The sequence below is a fragment of the Camelus bactrianus genome, chromosome 11, assembly GCF_048773025.1.
Source record: "Camelus bactrianus isolate YW-2024 breed Bactrian camel chromosome 11, ASM4877302v1, whole genome shotgun sequence".
In the NCBI taxonomy this organism is placed as follows: domain Eukaryota; kingdom Metazoa; phylum Chordata; class Mammalia; order Artiodactyla; family Camelidae; genus Camelus; species Camelus bactrianus.
In genome coordinates, this window is record NC_133549.1 from 22,982,282 (window position 1) to 23,000,441 (window position 18,160).

The 18,160-nt window shown below is 52.7% G+C and overlaps 1 protein-coding gene across 6 annotated transcripts in view; it reads right to left on the bottom strand.

Annotated features, from left to right (window-relative positions):
* The window catches only part of LHPP (phospholysine phosphohistidine inorganic pyrophosphate phosphatase), a 126,877-nt gene that overhangs the window by 42,577 nt on the left and 66,140 nt on the right, over positions 1-18,160 (bottom strand). The window contains exon 7 of one of the 6 annotated variants that reach the window (XR_012510075.1): positions 17,340-17,536. The exons of the other annotated variants lie outside the window; for them this stretch is intronic. The gene's annotated coding sequence lies outside the window, so the exon portion shown is untranslated. The remainder of the gene's footprint in view (positions 1-17,339; positions 17,537-18,160) is intronic. 6 annotated transcript variants of the gene reach the window in all.

Genomic DNA, 18,160 nt, shown 5'->3' on the forward strand with positions numbered 1-18,160 from the left:
CCGGCCCCTTCCCAATGCCTGCTCCAAAGGACATGGGGTCAGACTGAGACTCAGCTGGCAGCTATTGATTTAAAAATAGTGCCCTTTCTAAAAATAGGTGCAAACCCCAGAAACCCAAGCTCAATGGTCCCACCCTCCCAAACTAAACCGTAACCCTAAATATAAATGCACATCAGCGGAGAAAGGCCAGTACATGACTTCTGGGGGACCGAGATCTGCACAACACCTGTGTTCTTTATCGCCCTCCAGTTAAGGGTGCGGGGAAGACTAGTCCTTACTTCTGCATGCAGTTCAAGAACAAGCACGCAGACAGAAAACCCTCTACCCTCAACCAAAAGTCACTTCCAAGGGAGGAAAAATGCCCTCCTCACACTTGCCTCTCCGCTTGCTGCGGGATGCTGCGGGATGCTGCGGGATGCTGTGGGTTGCTGCGGAAGGGGCATTTGGCCCAGAGGGAGCATCTCAGGATGCTAGAACAGGTGTGTCTGGCCCGCAAGGCCCACCACCAGCCGTCTGATTCTGGGATGCCCTTGTGTCAGTAAGTGCAGGGGAAAGCCCCAGCCACAAAGGGGTCAGAGCAGATCCCAGCCCACCCCTACAAGTCCCTAGAACCCAGAGCTGTTGTCAGATGACTGTCTAGTAACGCAGCCCTGCTACAAGCTCCTTGAGAGTGGCTAACAGAAGGACTTTACTTTGCTCATGTTGCTCCCTTTTTAATATTATAACTTCTTCCATCATAAAAATTACTATAACCATATCATGTTTGGAGCTTAGACATAGGAAAACATCATCTGTAATGCCACAGCACAGCGCACTACCCCCATCCCAGACTCAGCGTCCTCCACTCCAGCGGCTCCATTCCTCACCTGTCTCCCACCGGGGAACCAGGAAGGACCAAAGGAGACCGACGTTCAGACAGACAGACAGATAAATGACAGGTCAATTTCAACCCTCTAACTCAACCTGAGCATCTGCGTATGTTGTCTTCTAGTCTCCCACAATAAGTGTGCTTCTTCCAGAATTATCATCACTCAAACAAGAAAGTTTATCATCAGCTCCTGTCACTTCAGGTTATACCACAGGTATTTTTCTGGGTTGCTACATACAAAGAGCCCCACCCCCCATTTCATTGTTTTTTTCAGTAAACTTATTGTTTCGAGATAACTGTTGATTCACATGTGGTTTCCCCCAGTGATAACATCTTGCAAAACTATAGAACAATATCAAAACCAAAATACTGACATTCTTACAGTCAAAATAGAGATTTTCACCACCACCAGGATCCCTCATGCAGTTCTTTACAGCCACACCCCTCCCCTCCTACCCCAACACACTTCTTAATCCCTGCCAACCACTAGAATGTTTTCCATCACTGTAACTTACCATTTTAAAAATGGTATAACAAGAGATCAGATAGGACATAATCTTTGGGAATAGGGTTCTTTTTACCGGAGATTTATTCACTGTATCAACAGATTCTTTTCCTTGCTGAGTAGTATTCTGTGGAATGGATATAAACTTAAAATATTCACCCACTCACTTTTGAACATCTGAGTTGTTTCCAGTTTGGGGACTTGGAGAAAAACTGCTATGAACATTCATGTACAGGTTTTTGTGTGAATATAAGTTTCCATTTCTCTGTGATAAACGCCCAGGAGTGCCACTGCCAAGTCCTACGATAGCTGCACGTTTAGATTTTTAAGAAACGCCGAACTATTTCCCAAGTGGTACATACTGTTTTACATTCTCAGCAGCGATGTGTGAGTGATCCAGATTCTCAGAATCCTCCTCAGCACCTGCTGTTGTCGTCGTCTTTCATTTTATCTCTTCTAACAGGCATGCGGTGATAGCTCATCGTGGTTCTTCTGCATTCCCCTAATGACTAATAATGTTGGACATCTTTGTATGTGTTTATTTGCTATCTGTGTATTATCTTCAGTGAAATGTCTGTTCATTTTCTCAGTCTATTTTTTTCTTTTCTCACTGGGTAACCTCTACTTTTCTATCTTCATGTTCACAGATTGTTTCTTCTGTCCCCTCTAAGTTTTTTGTCTATTGTAGTTTTCAGTTCGAAAATGTTCATTTAGCTCTTCTTTATATCTTCTATTTCTTTGCTGAGATTTTCTATTTCTTTGTTAAGATTTTCTACTTTGTCATTTGTTCCAAGCATATTTGCAACTGCTTGTTGAAGCATTTTTGAAAGAGTTGCTTTAAGAATCTTTGTCCTAACATCTGTATCATCTTGGTGCTGGTGTCTATTGATTGACTTTTTTCATTCAAGTTGAGATTTTCTTGGTTCTTGGTATGATGAGTGATTTTTGTATTGAAACGTGGACATTTGGGGTATTATGGTATGAGACTTTGGATCTTATTTAAACTTTCTCTTTCAGCTGGATTTCTGCGGGACAACTCCAGCAGACCAAGGGGAGGTAGAGCTGCCTCGTTACTGCCAGATGGGGCAGAAGTCCGGGTTCCCCACGTGGCCTCTGGTGACACTGAGGTGGGGGAAGGGCACTTATTACTGCTGGCCCAGGGTGGGAGTTCCACCTGGCTGGGAGGAACAGAAATACTTCCCGATCGCTTCCCACATTGACTGTGCACGGGGGTGGGGGTGGGGGGCCTTACTGCTGCCCGCTGTGGGTGGAAGCACAGGTTTTCCAGTGCTCTCCACGGACACCCAGTTGAGGAGCCCTCTTTATCACCCATCTCCTGGCTCCCTACCTACTTGGCCTTCTCTGGCACCCCCTACCCCAGTGGTGAGGGGCTCATTATAGCCTCAAGAAGGTGGAAGTCTAGTCTCCCCACTGGGCCCTTGCTGGCAGGGACTGGGACAGACCACAGTTTCTACTGTGGTACTTGGCTTAGTATAGAGCGGTTATTGTCTACGAGTTTGTCTTGCTAGGCTGCCTGATGGAGCCGGCTTCTGTGAAGGCTTTTCGTCTGGGGCCCCTTGGTGTTTCCAGGTAGCTGGCCTCTTCAGCTCCAAGTCTGGGATCTATGAGGCAAAAAGAAACCCCAGGGAACTCACCACTGTGTCACTCCTCAGGTCCTGTAGTCCCTAGCCGGGCTGCCTTCTTCTCTCCAGTTTTGAGTCTTATGTTCGTTTCACAGCTAATGTCCAGGGTTGTGAGTTGCACTTAGCAGGAGGGAAAGACACTTCTACTCCATCTTGTCAGAAGCAGAGGTCTCTCCAAGTGCTTTTCATGGTCTAGTTTTTTTCTCTTGTAACCAGGGTAGGTCTTGGGTGAAGAACCAGTGGGTGTCTGACAGAAGATCCCTCAGCTCCCTGTAAAGTGTTTGCTTTGCAGAAGACCCTGGGGAGCTCTCAAGAGGCTCCTGAGGAGGGGGCTGGGATCCTGCACTCCTCCCGTGACAGCCCCTTCCTCGTCTGTGGGCTTGACCAAGAACACAGCATGCACTCTGCGTGCATAACCACCAAGTGCCTGTCAGGAGGGTCGCTCTTAGCCGCTATTCGACCTTAACTTTACTAGAAGGAAAATATAAAGCCATGCTGTTCCTTGTGCAAAGCCAAGGAGAAGGATATTTTTGGACTTCCTTCTTCTACAGCTTCAGCTGAACCTCAGCAATCTGGTCTTCTCTCTGCAGCCCATATTGAAAAGGCAGATGAGCCTATTTCAAAGCTGACAAGTACATGCTGTAAAACTGTACATAAAACACAATCTCAATTATGTTTAAAAATACTGGAAAAAAAAAGGAGGGAGCTGGAAGGAAACATGCCATAATGTTAACTGATGTTATTGGTGGATTACAAAAGGATTTTTTTTAGCTGCTTCTTTCAGATTGTTTATAACTTCCAAATTTTCCAATGTGAACATATTACATCTATAAAATTAAAAACAAATTTTTAAACGAACAAACAAAATTCTCTTCCCCCCGAAAAATCTAACTAGTGAGTATATGAAGCCATCACAGGCTGACTATCTCTTCTGGACCTGGGTTTATAACTTCAGACTGTTAGTTGTGGGCAAGACAGGACTCTGGTGCTGCTGCAGATGATGCAAACCAGATCCAGGACCTGGAAAGTGGAAATTACACCTCTACCCCGGGTGCCTGAAGCTGCTGTCTTGCCAGCCGCAAGGCTTCCGGTTTGACTGGCACCTCAGGTGGAAACACCACTGCAAAGAGTCGCTTTGCAGCTCTGACCAAAGATGGACCTTAAGGAACCCAGAGCCAGCAGTATGCACCTCACACAGGCACCCTCAGGCCCCGCAATAGGCAGTCAGTGCCACCAAAGGACCAAAAGTGTGGTAAAACCCAGCACTGCCAAGAATCAACCTCCCCGCACATGGTCTACACCAGACTTGCTGGAGGAAGTCCTCCAGGATGGAGACAAAAGAACTGTTCATTATTCTGCATAAAATAACTCCACAGCAAGGTGGCCTCCAGCCCAGGCAGACCAGGGCCCATGTGTGCCATCTTCCCCAGCAGATACATCCTTGGCCTGCCACCAGCCCCCTACCCCTGTAGCCTTGGTGGGTGGTCTTCATTTCAGAAGGCAACTTGGGTCCTGGCTTCCCCGGAAGGGTGTGGGCCCTGGGGAAGCCAGCCAGCACCCTGGCTGGGAGCCTGGGACCCACAGCCAGGCGAGTGCAGAAGAGTGAGTGCAGTCAGGGCCAGCTGGTGTGCGTCACCGGCAGGTGCCCTTGGACCCACCCAGATTCCTCCTGCAGATGGTCAGTGCTGCCAGAGAACCAGTGGGCAGTAAAGAACCAGCACTTCCAACCCCCAGGACAGACTTGGCAAACATCCTAAAAGCTCAAACACATCTTCAGTTGGCACTGCCTTGCAGGAAGTCCACTCCTTGGGCCTCGCGGGCAGTGTTCTCGGCCACCCCTGTCTTTTTAGGCCTCCCCTTTTCTCTGCTATTACAGGGTGTGGAAACCTTTCCCTCTGTCCCTCTGCTCTCTGGAAACAATCGTTAACTTCCTCTCCCAGAGGCGGGGCCGCAGTGGGACCCTGTGCTCAGTAACATCTGCAGAGAAACCATCACGGCCAGTTGGGAGAGCAGGGCCAGGCCTGGCCATTGGCTGCATCTTTATTTATAACTTCTTTTACTTCCAGTGTTAAGGCCCCACAATTTCAAGCGAAAAGGTCGAGAGAAAAATGAACGCCTTGACATTTTTTCCAAACATCCTCCCAAAGAGCGCTTGGCAAGGGAACTTGGTTTTGCTGAGAGCATGAGACTGTCTGTGGCCGCAGGGCCCTCCTTGGAGCGGATCTATTTTTGTTTGGTGAGACATCTGTGCTCTGCTAGGCTCGACACTTGGGACTACAAAGGAAAAACAAAACATGTAAATGGAGACTAGAAGCTCTACCAAAATAAAAGTGGGTCCTGAACTGTTGTGTTACGTGTTCGGTGGGTGGTGGGGAGCCGTGGCGGTGAGGTCAGCGCCCCCCGCCTGCTGCCCGCCGGCCCCACCCTGGCTCAGGCACTGCCCCAGTGTTTTCCACAGAACCAGGGGGCTCTGTGTCTGAATTGGGCAAACCCAGGCCAGGCGCACCCACCCACAGGAGAGGCTGGAAGTCCCCACAACCAAGAGGGAGGCAAACCGAGTGGCTCAGAACACAGCTTCTGGAGTCAGCCTGCTAGGGCTGCACCCCAGCTGCCTCCTGCTGGTAGGACCTTGAGCAAGCGGCTTACACCTCCCACCCACCTCTTTCCCTCAGCAGGAACGCGGGCCGCGCAGAGTAACGGTGCACACACATGGACAGCGCACGGCATGAGCTGCATGGAGGCCACTGTGAGTGCGGGGTCGGTGGCAGCTCCCAGGGGATGAGGAGGCCCAACAGCCATGGGAGGACGTCCTCTCGGGGAGGACACGGGAAGCCTTCCAGCCACTCCCCAACATGGGGCTCAGATTCCAGAAGGGTCACCGTGCCTCCCTCCCACCAGAAAGGCTCTGAGAACACTCCCAGGAAGCTGCTGGGCCCATGCCCTGGGCCAGGTGGCCCAGCAGCTGCAGGGCGGCCCCCGAGGCAGCGGGTGCAGCTGTCCAGTTGCAGCGTGAGAACACAGGGCCACGTGGCTCCTCCCTCACAGCTCACGCGCCCTCGACCATCACCCAGAGTTGTCAGGGCACCTCTCTCCTGTGACCGCGAAGTGCCAGGGAAACAGGACAAGAAGGACAAGGGGAGAAGCAGGTGCAAGAGGACAGGCTCCACGTGAGCATCTGAGGTTTCAGGACATGCTGATGGCACGAGGCCGAGGCCACACCACACGGCTGCCTCTGTGCTTCCCCTCGCCCACCCCGTCCCCTTTCTAGACTCCCCGAGGTCTCACTTGTCCCATCAACGTGCTCCACCACTCAGTCCCAGGCTGCCACGTGGGACCCCTGCCCCTGGATCACCCACAGTCCACTCCTGTGTAGCTTCCCCAGCCCAGTGTGCTCTGTGCCCCCTCCCTACTGTCGCCTGCCTGGCCCAACGACAGCCAACCCAGGGGTGAGCCCACCAACTGGGTAATGACAGAGTCCCACGAGGCTTCGGACCCCAGTCCCACCCCAAGGCCAGTACCCCAACCCTCCTCCAGGAAATGGATTTTACAAACGGACTGTGACTTACTCCAAGACAGACAACATTTATTTACACAATCTCGTCCCTCCAATTCCTAGGGACATGAAGGTCTGAGTACAAAGTAAACTACATGAAGCCATCTGTTGACTCGAATTCTAAAAGCAAACACGGGGGCTGGTATGCACGCTGTCTGGGGCTGCAGCAAACACAGACCCCCGGGCAGCACCACTCACCCAGCAAGGGTTTGCCAGGCACTGCTGAGCACCAGCCCCTCTCAAGGCCCAGATCCGCCAGCATGCCTTCATTCATTCATTTGTCAGCTCAAAACTGGGTCTGGAGTGCAGTCCAGACGAGAGGACAGAAAAAGGAAGAGGCTCTGGCCCAGAAGTCCCAGTACTCTTCGGCTGGCTACTCCTCCCCAACTGCGCTTTCTCGGGCAAGTCATTTCCTCCCTGTGCCTCAGTTTCCTCATCTGCAAAACGGGGATAAGACAGCATTTACCTGAATGTGCGTAATTATTAGTGATCATGGTGATACTACTGGTGGCAAACTGGAACAACCATCCTGCCCATCACTCAGTGGCAGGATTTCTCTAGTTTTTCTTCCTGCCACACCTTTGGTGAATCCAGGACCTTCCCAATGGCTTTTTTTTTTTATCACTCCCAATCTAATTAGCATACTCCTGTCCCAGCAGTGCTGGGGCCCCAGCTGGTTTGAGACAAGTTATTTAAGCATTTCATCCTTCCCTCATTTGCCTGACCTCTCATGGCACCAGCAGCTGAAAAACAGCCTCTCACTTCCCGTGTGTCCGGCGCAGTACCAGGCCCATCCACATCCACCTAGACTTCTTGTAACACGCACGGCAGCCGCAGGGGTCCTCATTCTACAGCGCAGAGAGTGAAGGTTCTGCATGCCTGAGAAGCATTCCCAGGTCACAGTGCTGTAAGGAGCCAAGTGGGGATTGGAACCCTGGTCAGTATGACCCTAAATGGCCTCACAAGTTTGAGTAACAGGGATTAAAATGTCATCTTCTCGGCCAGGATCCTTATACATGCTGACTGCCAGTCTCACATGCCGGAAATTAATTTGCCAAAATCTTTTAGTCTTGGTATCTGATTGGATTAGGAGAACAAAAAGCAGCATCTTCTCCAGAGAATAAATGAGCCACAGACTCTGTGTTCCATCTTTGATGCAATGCAGACTTCTCATTAAAAAAAAGCCTTGGTTTTAAAAATATATGATAAAGAATAAGAAAGGATATAAATATGCAATTTCAGAAAGTAAAAAACATCAGTGACCAAGGAAGATGAAAAAAAACCTTTAGTCTCCTTAGCAATCAAAGAGGGTCCCCATTTTTTCTATCAATGGGGACAATTTTTTAAAATGATGATACTGTTCACTGGTATTATTTGTTGAAAAGAATGTGAGATGACAGAGCACTGTCCATACTGCAGATGGGAGGGCAACTCACGTTGGGACGCAGAATTCTGCAGAAGTCACAAAACCCGCCGATTTTTACATATCCTTTGACCCAGCAACGCCATATTCAAGAATTTATCTTAATGCAAGAAAACCACAAATGAGTGCAAGGCCCTGCTTCCAGAACGTTCAGTGCAGCCCTGTTTACACTAAGGAAGAGCTAGAAACAACGGAATACCTAGCAACACAGTGTGTCCGCCTGGAGTAGGATGCAGCCATTAAAACGGTGACACGGGGGGATGCCACTGACATGGACCGGCGTTCTCGAACTGATCGCTGAAGAGAAGACTTTCAAAAACAGTACGTGCCCCTAACCTCAGTCTTGGATGGAATACACAGCCCACGTACTCTGTTTTGGATGGAATACATAGCCCTCAGTTTTGGATGGAACACACAGCCCACGTACTCTGCACAGAAAGTCTGGAAGGTGGACCCCAAAGATGTTCTCGGAAGTCACCTCTGGATAATGGGCTGGTCCGAGGTTTACTTTCTTTTTTCACTTTTCGGGTTTTCTTAAATCTTCAGCAGTGAACATGAGCACAGGTTAGAGAGCTGGATGGCCTGCGTTGGCAGTCTGCCGCTGCCACCTCATAGCTGTGGCCTTCAGAGGTGGTTGGGACAAAAGGAGCCAGTGGATGTAAGGGGTAGGGTCAGCCGGCCAGCATCCAGCCTGGTCCCACTTTGTCCCAGCTGTGTGACCTCCAGCAAGTGGCTGACCTCATCTCCAAGGGGAATAATGAGAGCACCCACATCGTGGGCTCAGCACGAGGGTTCAGTAAAGCAACACATGCGAGCAGCTCAGGGCAGAGTTGGGCCCAGAACAGGAGCTCAGGAATGCCCATGGTTTTATCAATCAACGAGAGAAAAAACGAATTATTACATTGAATTTTTGGGAAAATAAAGAGGCTAATGGTCATGATAGAGTGATTCTCCTCCCTTAAAGCAACTAGAAAATGGGATAAAATATGTGAAACAACAGTATTCAGGCCCTGGACAGCTGGCAGTGCCGGCAGTGCAGGGTGGTGGTCCCAGAGGAGGGAAAGCAACGCGGCCGGTCCCCCAGCTGCGTGTGCAGGAAAAGGGGCTCTCCCACACTCTCCAAGGCCCCGCCCGCCCAGGCTGCAGGAGGGTCAGGTGAGATCCCACCACTCCACTAGTGCCCCCACTCCCACGGGGTCCTCCAGGGAGGAGGTGTTTGGCTGACTCCCCTCCTCTCCCCACAGGCAGGGTCTCCAGGGTGTGGTTCTCATCCCTCTGGATTGGGCGGCTCTCCCCCAGCACCCTGCAGGCTCCTCCCTTGGCCCAACAAGAGGCCGCCCACCTTGCCCCAGGCCCCCTGCAGCCCTGCCCTGCCTACTCCTTCCTGTTCTCTGCATAACCCACCCCATCTCCCAGCCCCACTGCCCATCAGGAGAGAGAGTGGGTGGAGAGCTCGCCTTGGGAGGGAGAGAGCACAGTGGTGGTAAAAATGGCTGCATTCAAACCCTGGCCCAACCACCCCCTTACTGGACGAATTCAGGCCAATCACTCAACCTCTCTGAACCTCAGTTTCCTCATCCATGAAAAGGACTAAAATGCCAGCTGTAGCCAGCTGCTGCTGGAGTCAGTGACTGGGCCTGTGCGGCATTTAGCCCAGTCTGGCACACAGTGCGTACTTGTTAAATGATGACTGTTATTACGAGTTTCATCCCACCCCCCACGATGTGTGTGCCGCCCCTGACAACCACCTGGTTCCCAAGGAGGATTCCCCTCCACCCATTTGTCTCATTGCTCCATTAAAGAACCTGGTCCTGTCTGGAAATTTCTGCCAGAGTTGCAGAGTCTCTGGACAAAGACAGGAAGGTGTGGAGGAATGAAGGGAGAAGAACCAGTGCCGAGGCCACCAGCACACCTGACCCAGGTCACATGGTGGGGACAGCAGAGCCACGGCTCCCCAACAGCCCCCCAGCCCTGCCCCAGCCGACCTGGCCCCACCCGCCCTGGTGTCCTGCTCCTCCACGTCCGGTGAATGACTGACAACAGCAGCATGAGCTGAGCACTGGGCACCAGGCACTATGCTAAGTGCTTTAAACACACTGTTTAATTTAGTCATCATCTTCCCGTTACATAAAATGAGACTTAACTGGGTTATATAACCCCTATCAGGCCAAGGTCATATCAGCTCCAAGTGGCAAAGGCAGATCTGAGTCCAGGCAGCCTAGGCTAATAATGGCCCTGCCACACTCCCTTCTATCTACGCCAGAATCCCTCCCAAAGGATGCATATGGTGCTGTCTAAAGGAGCACCCGGTTCCTGGAGGACAGGGCTGCAAGGACAACAGGACATCCCGTGCCTCCCGGAGCGCCACGGCTTTCCTGCGCAGGAAAAGAACAGATTCCAAATAGATTAGCCTGGGTAATCCCGCATGGACACTGTCTGCTGGGCTGCTGCTTATCTCCTGCTCCGGACGGGGTGAGGGGCTGGTGGGTGGGCCTCTGTGCAGCTCACCAAGCTGACAGTATGACCAGGAACCAGGCAACATACAGGAACAGGAGCCATCGGGCCCTAGTGTGCAGCTGTTGGACTTTTCCTGGGGTTAGACAGGGGTGTCAAGAGGAGAGGGGTGCGGTCTGGAATATTCTGTATTAGAGAGGGTTCCTTTTTCCTGGACACACAGATTTGGAGGCTCTGCAAAAGCCACAGGTGACCAAGGGCATCTGGGCTTCCTGACTGGCTCCCCTGAGCACTAGGCCACGACTGTGCCTCCCTAGTCCTTGCATGGGCTCTCCCCCTGCCACCTGCGGCCCCACGCCCACCAGGCCCGACTCTCCCTTGTTGGACATGCCTGGGGAGGGCCCGTGGGGACAGAATTCGGGCACAGCCAGGCCAGCGTTCAGGGCAGTCTCACCCCCACCTCACTCCAGCCCCAGGGCAGCGAGAGGAGCACAGGTGCAGCCCAGCTGCAGGTGCAGGACATGCGTCAGGAAGGAAGCCCAGGAGCAGACCCTCTGAACCCTGTGAGGCTGGGGAGGAGGAGCCATGTTCCCCCGAGTCTGGCCTTGCCTCTAGTTCAACACATGGATTTCTCATTCTCTTTCTCCAAACTCTGCTTTGTTGGGCTGAGTCTGTTAAGCCAGAACACAAGCTGAGCACTGGGGACAGCTGAGTCACAAGGATCTGGCTCCCCTGGTGCTACCATCATCAGCCAGGTGCCTGTCACAGAGCCCGGGGGTGGTAACGGAGGATGCTGACCACACCCCAGCAAGGTAAGGCGCAGGCACTTGGTACGCGAGGCCCGGTGTGCAGAATCAAAAGGCCCTAGGAGGCTGCAGAGCACTGAGCCTGGCCTCATTATCAGCTGGGAAGGCCAGCTTAAAGGATATTCCAGTAATTGCAAGGTTTTTTGTAAATGTTAATTACGGCTGTCTTAATTAGCTCTGAACCCATTGATCTATGGATTATATTAGGTTTATAAGTGTAATTACCTTAACAGGCATATGGATTACAATTATGCTCCAATTAAACCCCAAGCGTAGAGCATATAAATCAGCAGAGGGGGTCCTCCTAATTCACAGGGTCAGGCTATTAAAATGCTGGTACTTTAAGGGCCTTACACGGGGCTGGCCCTTCACAGGCTCAGGGGCACTTGGGAGTTGGGAGGCAGGGAGAGGGGAGGGTGGCCTACATGGTCTCCCTATCTCTTAAAGGCTGAAGGCCCCACGTCCAGTCTGGGCCTGAAGTAGAGATGACCGCAGTGGCAGGGTTGGGGAATGGCAGGGCCCCAGCCTGCGAGGCAGTGACCACAGGATTAAGAGCTGCGCCTGGCTTGGCCGCTCCTCCGTGAGGACAGCCCAGGTGCCCCCTCTTCCCTCAAGGAGATCAGGACACTGATCAGCCATTAATTACAACTCTCAGCCCCTCTGGGTAGAGACAGTTTTCTCTCCTTATCTCCGGAGAGGGGTGGCAAATATTATTAACCCCCTTTTCAGGGTGGGGAGTGGAGGCCACAGGGCCAGCGGGCTGTGGAGAGCAGGAAGGCAAGGCCCCCTCTTCTGACAGTGGCGATGGAGTGCAGGGAACGCACACTGACTGCCTGGAGGACACAGAGGGTGGTAAGGGGGACTGCAAGGAAAGGCTTGGGAGGACAGCCCAGCAGAGCGGGAGAGAGGACAGGAAATGCCTGCGGTCAGTGGAAGGGGTGTCAAGGGTCTCAGAACACGGACCTGCTCGCAGAGTCTGTCATAAACCCCGCTGTCAGAAAGCCGGACGCGAGACCGCAGCCCAGGAGGCCCAGCACGCTCTCTGGACATACTTTTGTGCCCCAGCAGTGAGCCCGGGCTCCGGGGGGGCCAGAGGAGGGAACCCTTTCTGGGCCAAGCTGCACTGCCCCCAAGGAGGCTGGCAGGGGCCCCGATGCTGGGATGGAGCAGCTGTGGGCCCTTCAAAGCTGAGGACTTTCTTTCTGTGGCTGCCAGCCCAGCTCGGAGGGACCACCAGCATCAGAAACCAGGAAGCTGTGACACTCTGCCACCCTGGCCAAGGCAGCTCCGGGCCCAGGGCTCCAGTCCCCTTCCTGCCTTGGCTCTTGTGGTTCTGAATCTCCCACTCCAGGTTGCGTCCCACCACCTGGCCCTGACGCCCCCCTGGTCAGGATGAGGGAGGAGCCCCATCCAGAACACGCAGCGTGGGGGCGGGACTCCACAACTCTGAGAAGAGGACCAGCTGCTCATCAGTGCAACCTGTTGCCCCTCCTGACCCACCCACCTTGGCCGGCAGGGCCAGGGGCAGGGGGGTCTGCCGTCTCAGGCCTCTGTGGGCTGGCGGGCCCCTCCCTGCTGCTCTGGCTTCCCTCACCCCCAGCTGGCATCCCAGAGCCCCTTTCCCAGATTCGGGGCCTGGACTGGGGAAGCGGGTCTTCTCCATGACCAGTCCTTGTGGGGAAAAGCTGGGCACAGACACGTGCACACGTGTCCACACTAGGACGGAAGCGCCCTGGACACGTAAACACGCTGTGTCTGAGCCACGGCAGCCGAACCACCCCCTGCACGTGAAACCCACCACACCCCTCCTCCCACAAAAGCAGCTGCACCATCTGAGCACAAGCACCAGAGTGGCAGTGGAGATGGGTCCTCTCTCCCGCAGCACAAGAAGGGGTGAGCGGGGGGCAATCATCCTCAAGCAAGGGCTCAACGACCAAGACTGGGGTCGCCCACGAGCCCCTGTCCCACCGCTGCCTGTGAGTAGAGGCCACGAGGCACAGGTCGGGAGAGGGCACAGAACTGATGGTGTTAACAACAGGCCAGGCTCCCCTGGCCAGGAGTGAACCCCCATCGCTGGGGGTGTTCAAGCCCAGGTGCAGGCAGGAAGAGGAGAGGAGTCCGTCCAACCCCTGGGGCTCTGAGGGGCTGGGAGCCGGGCCGTCAGCCTGACGGGCCAAGGTCAGGACATCCATGCCACCTGCTCCCTGCAAGGACAGCACTGCCGTCATGGCCAGCAGGTACCATCGCAGACGCTTTCCAGACACAACGTGAGGTGACTGAATCCTCCTGACACCTGGCAAAGTAGGCCTTACCACCCCCACCAACAGACAAGAAAAGCAACTTGTCACTTGCCCCAAAGCGCCCCACCAGGCAGAGACTGACTCAGGATTCAAACCCCAGCCTTTTGATTCTAGAGACCACGCCCTCTGATGCAGCCAGAGGCCAGCCTGCCTGGCACACTGGTCCACAGACGGAAGCACCCATCCCTGCAAATCACACTACTGGCCGCCGCAGGAACCCGTGCACGGTGCCCCAGTTAAGGGAAAAGAGGACCAAATGGTTCTTCTATGTATTTTTGAGGCTTTACAAATAAGACGAGGACTAAAAAAGAAAGCCTTTTTGCAGAACTAGGGCTTAGAAACTGAGTTCCTTCCTTCTCCTTAAACTTCTGAATTTAGCAGATAATATTCATCAAGGGGCTTTTGGATCCACGATGCCTTGCTGGGGAGTCATTCTGTAGGAAAAATCTAATTAGGCTAGATTTTCATATTAGAAATATTAGTTCCCGTTCAGGCCTAAACACGATAATCACCATTGCTACCTAAAAGTTACGAGAAGCCATGCATTCAAAGAGGCATTCATTTATTCCAAAATGTCCCCCTTCTCTGTTCTTTTCAGGTCTTTTCTGATCTTGGCCTCTGAGAAGGCCACAGTGGCAAGAGGTGACCTCGCTGTCCAGGGCCCAGGTTCCGGCCAAGGCTTTGCTGGACAGGATGTGTGGCTCACCTCAGCCCCAGCCCGCCTCTGACTGGGGACAGAGGCTGGTCTCTCTGCGCACTCAGACCTCCCCAGGGCGGATGCCGGCGTGGGCAAGCCTCGAACTTTTCCGGAAATTTTCTTTCCTCCACAGACTTAACATTAATAGAATTAATAGAATCTAAAGCCCAAACCATTAAGTGAGAAACTGGAAACAGTTTTAAACCATGAAAATAAGCTTAAGGAAGCATATCTTTTGTTTATCGTGGGGGAAAAAAGGAAATAGCCCAAATGTCCATTAACAAGGGGTGGGAGGAGTCAACAGGCGCGCCCGCACCTGGGACACGTGCGCAGCCACCGCAGCGCGTGGCAAGTGAGGGGCACGAGTCAGCCCTCCCGCCGTGGACGTGACAGGTGTCCAGGATGTGAAGTGAGGAGAGCAGTGTGATTCCACTGAAAAACAAATAAGACGCCCCCCCTGCCCCTTGTGTGCACATGTGCACGCGTGGGTGTGTACACGATGGAGCAGAGAGCGAGGCACAGCAGGCTGTTAACACAGAGTATTCTGGGATGGAGGTGGGGGTAGGAGAGAGGAGGGAGAGTAGGTAGAGAAAAACTTAAAAGACCACAGGAAAATGGAACAACATGCATGGTGTAATGTTAAGTGAAAATCCCGGACACCAAATTCTAACTATAAGTATCTAAAAGCTGTTATAAAGGAGATCTAAATATGCAAACAGAGCAGGAATGAAATGAGACAGGTGCAGGGATGTTTGGAAAAGGCGATGATGGAGGCGAGGTTGGCCAAAGCGGGGTTCATAAGGACCTGTGTTCTCCATGGGCCACGAGAAACCTGCAGGGTGTTCACGCCAGGAGAAGCTTGATCCAGTTTGAGCGTTAGCTTCTTCCAGCTCCCAGGCAAGATGAACTGAAGGGTGGGGGCGGGATGGAGACAGGGGACCAGCCAGCAGCCACTGCCAATGTCGGTGTGACTGAGCTCGGGGCACGGGTCGAAGTGCAGAGGAGGGATGGACTTGGTGACTGAGAAGGGGGACTACAGGACACAGTCTGGGTGAGCAGTGGCACCAACAAAAGTGCCCAGGGGGCAGGCAGAAGGGACCGTCCGCTCAGTGACAGGCATGGCTAATGTGAGGGGCCCTGGGTGGAAAGGTCATGGAAGTGCCATCCTGGATGGGGCACAGGAGTCTGGGGAAGGCCTTGAGGTCCTGGGGAGTGGGCACTCTCAAGCCCCAAATGGGCAAGGGCCCTTCCCTGCCGCAAACTCCAGCCTCCAGCCTCCAACCAGGTTTTTGGGAAGAACACAGCCAGAGAGCATGGCTCTGAATCCCACCCCACTGCCACTTGGCTCTGGGACCCTGGGCAGCACGCTCTGCCTCTCAGAGCTGCAGTCCCCTCAACCTACAAAAGAGAAAAGCAAGGAGCCCGCAGGGTTGTTTTCATGACTGGGTGACGCAGTGTAGGTGATCCCGCAGCCCCCGTGCCTGGCCCCGGCCAAGCACTCAGAAAACTGGAGCTGTGACAATCATCGTCATCATCTTCACCCACGCGGGAGCGGGCACCTCTACTGTCACTGCCGGCCATGTGATCCAACAAGTTACTCAACTACTCGGTGCCCAGGTACCTCATCTATAAAACAGGGGTTAAAGCATCGCCTGATCATGAGTTTTAAACGAGCTACATACAGAAGAGTGCCCTGCCCACTGAAAGTGCTCCCTGCACACCAGCTGCTGCCACCGTCACTCTTGTCAGCAGCATCCCTGCAAAGGCCCTCAGGTGGAGAAGAGGAGGCTGCTGGGAATCCCAAGGTCAGAGTTTCTGGGGCGCAAAGTGCAAGAGGGGACTGGTGAGAGCTAAGACTGGATTGGCAGACTCTGGCTAAGAAAAGTCTAGTGGACGGTGAAGCAAATGAGTTTGGCCTGGCTTGGAAGGCAGCAGGAGCCGTGGAGTAGTCCTGGGCAGGGGAGTGGCACGTAGATTTGAACTAGAAGGCAAAGTTGGCTATTGTTTGAAGGACGGAGTGGGGGGTGTCATGGAGGCAGAAAGGCTGGCTTTCTGGCTACCCTAACCCCAATTTTGTTTGTGGCAGCCGTGAGCCCATTCTTAGGCAGAGAATCATGGCCGGCTACGCCACCAGTGACAATTCCACTGCCTTTTGCCTTGGCAGGCATGGTCATGTGACCCAGCTCCAAAGATACAACTGGAAGTCTGTTAGGGAAGGTGGGCACCACTGAGAGAGCTTTTGCATCCATTTAGAAGGGACATTCACAGGAGGCAAGCTTACTGGCACTGCCCTGGAGGTGACCATGACACCTGGTGCCATGGCTGCCATCTTATGACCATGAGGTGACAACATGCCACATAGGGGTGGATTTACCACAAAGCTGCTGACTCTTCAGTTTCAGGCCCCTCAGTGACAGGGGCAACTTCCCTGGCCCCAGAAGTATATTCACATAAATAGTCATTTTTTAATTGAGGTAAAATTCACATAACACAAAATTTACCATTTTAAAGTATACATTTCAGTAGCTTTTAGGGCATTCACAGTGTTATGCAACCATCACTGCTATTTAATTTCAGAACATTGCATCACCCCAAAGAAAAACCCTATACACATTAAGCAGTCCCTCATCATTACTGGCTACCCTGCAGCCTCTGAAAACCACTACCTAACCTTCTATCTCTATAGATTTGCCTGTTCTAGAAATTTCATATAAATGGGACCACACAGTATGTGGCTTTTGTGTGTCTGGCTTCTCTCACCAAGCACCGTAACGTTTCCAAGGTCCATCCATGTCATAGCACGTGTCAGCACCTCATTCCCTTTTATGGCTGAATAGCGTTCCATTGCCTGGATGTACCACATTCTGCCTATCCGTTCATCAGTCGATGGACATCTGGGTTGTTTCCACTTTGGGGATATTATGAATAATGCTGCTCTGAACATTCGTGTACACGTTTGTGTGTGGACATATGTTTTCAGTTCTTTCCAACCTAATTTTATATTCATCAAACCTAATGTATTCTTTTTCTTAAAGTGGCCCCCTCCTCCAAGTTGCCTAAACTTCAGGCCTCAGGAAGTCTTGGATCTACCTTGATATTAAGGCTGGTGAATTAAAAAGACAGACAAGATAACCCCTGCTGAAGCGCAGTGCCAACCCTGAGCCAGAATGGCTGACTGTTTTCCCAGGTAAGTAACTCTCCCGATGGTTGAAGCCATCGCGAGCTAGTGTTCCGGCAGCTGCAGCTGAAGTGGTCCTGACGGTACAGGAGGCGACCACAGGGATCAGCTGCAGGACACAAGGAACACAAGGAAGACTTTAGGATGACTCTGGACTTCTCAAGGTGACTTTTCGGGTACAGGTACGACAAAGTCATTCACTGCCTTATTATTTAGCCGATAACATGAGCGAATACTTGACAAGTACGTCCCAGTGCTTGGCAGGGGCCTAACACAGAGCAGACCTTTGATAGTAACACGTGAGTGGCTGACCGCCATCCTGGGGCACGACATGTACGTCACCCAGCGTGGCTCTGGGCACAGCTGGCATGAAGCGGCCCTTCCCACCCTGTCTGCTAGCAGCCACCCAAGGTCAGGACAGGGTGGCGGTCCAGCAGTGTGTCCCTCCCACCTCCCGCTGCTCCTACAGAGATGCCCCCTGTGACAGCCTGGCGGTCCCCCGATTCCAGCAGCATAACTGAAACAGAGATGCCCGCCCCCCATCTCCTGCCTCTTCCTGAAGTTCAGTCAGAGCTGTGGCTATCACTGTCCACGGCTGGACTTCATGAGCGCCTGACGTCAGCAAAGACGGGTGCATTTCTCCCTGACTGAACTTCCTGCCTCGCTCACAGCAGAATGATGACGTCAGCTTTTACAGGCCTGAATTACACCTGAAGATTTTACATTGATTTTT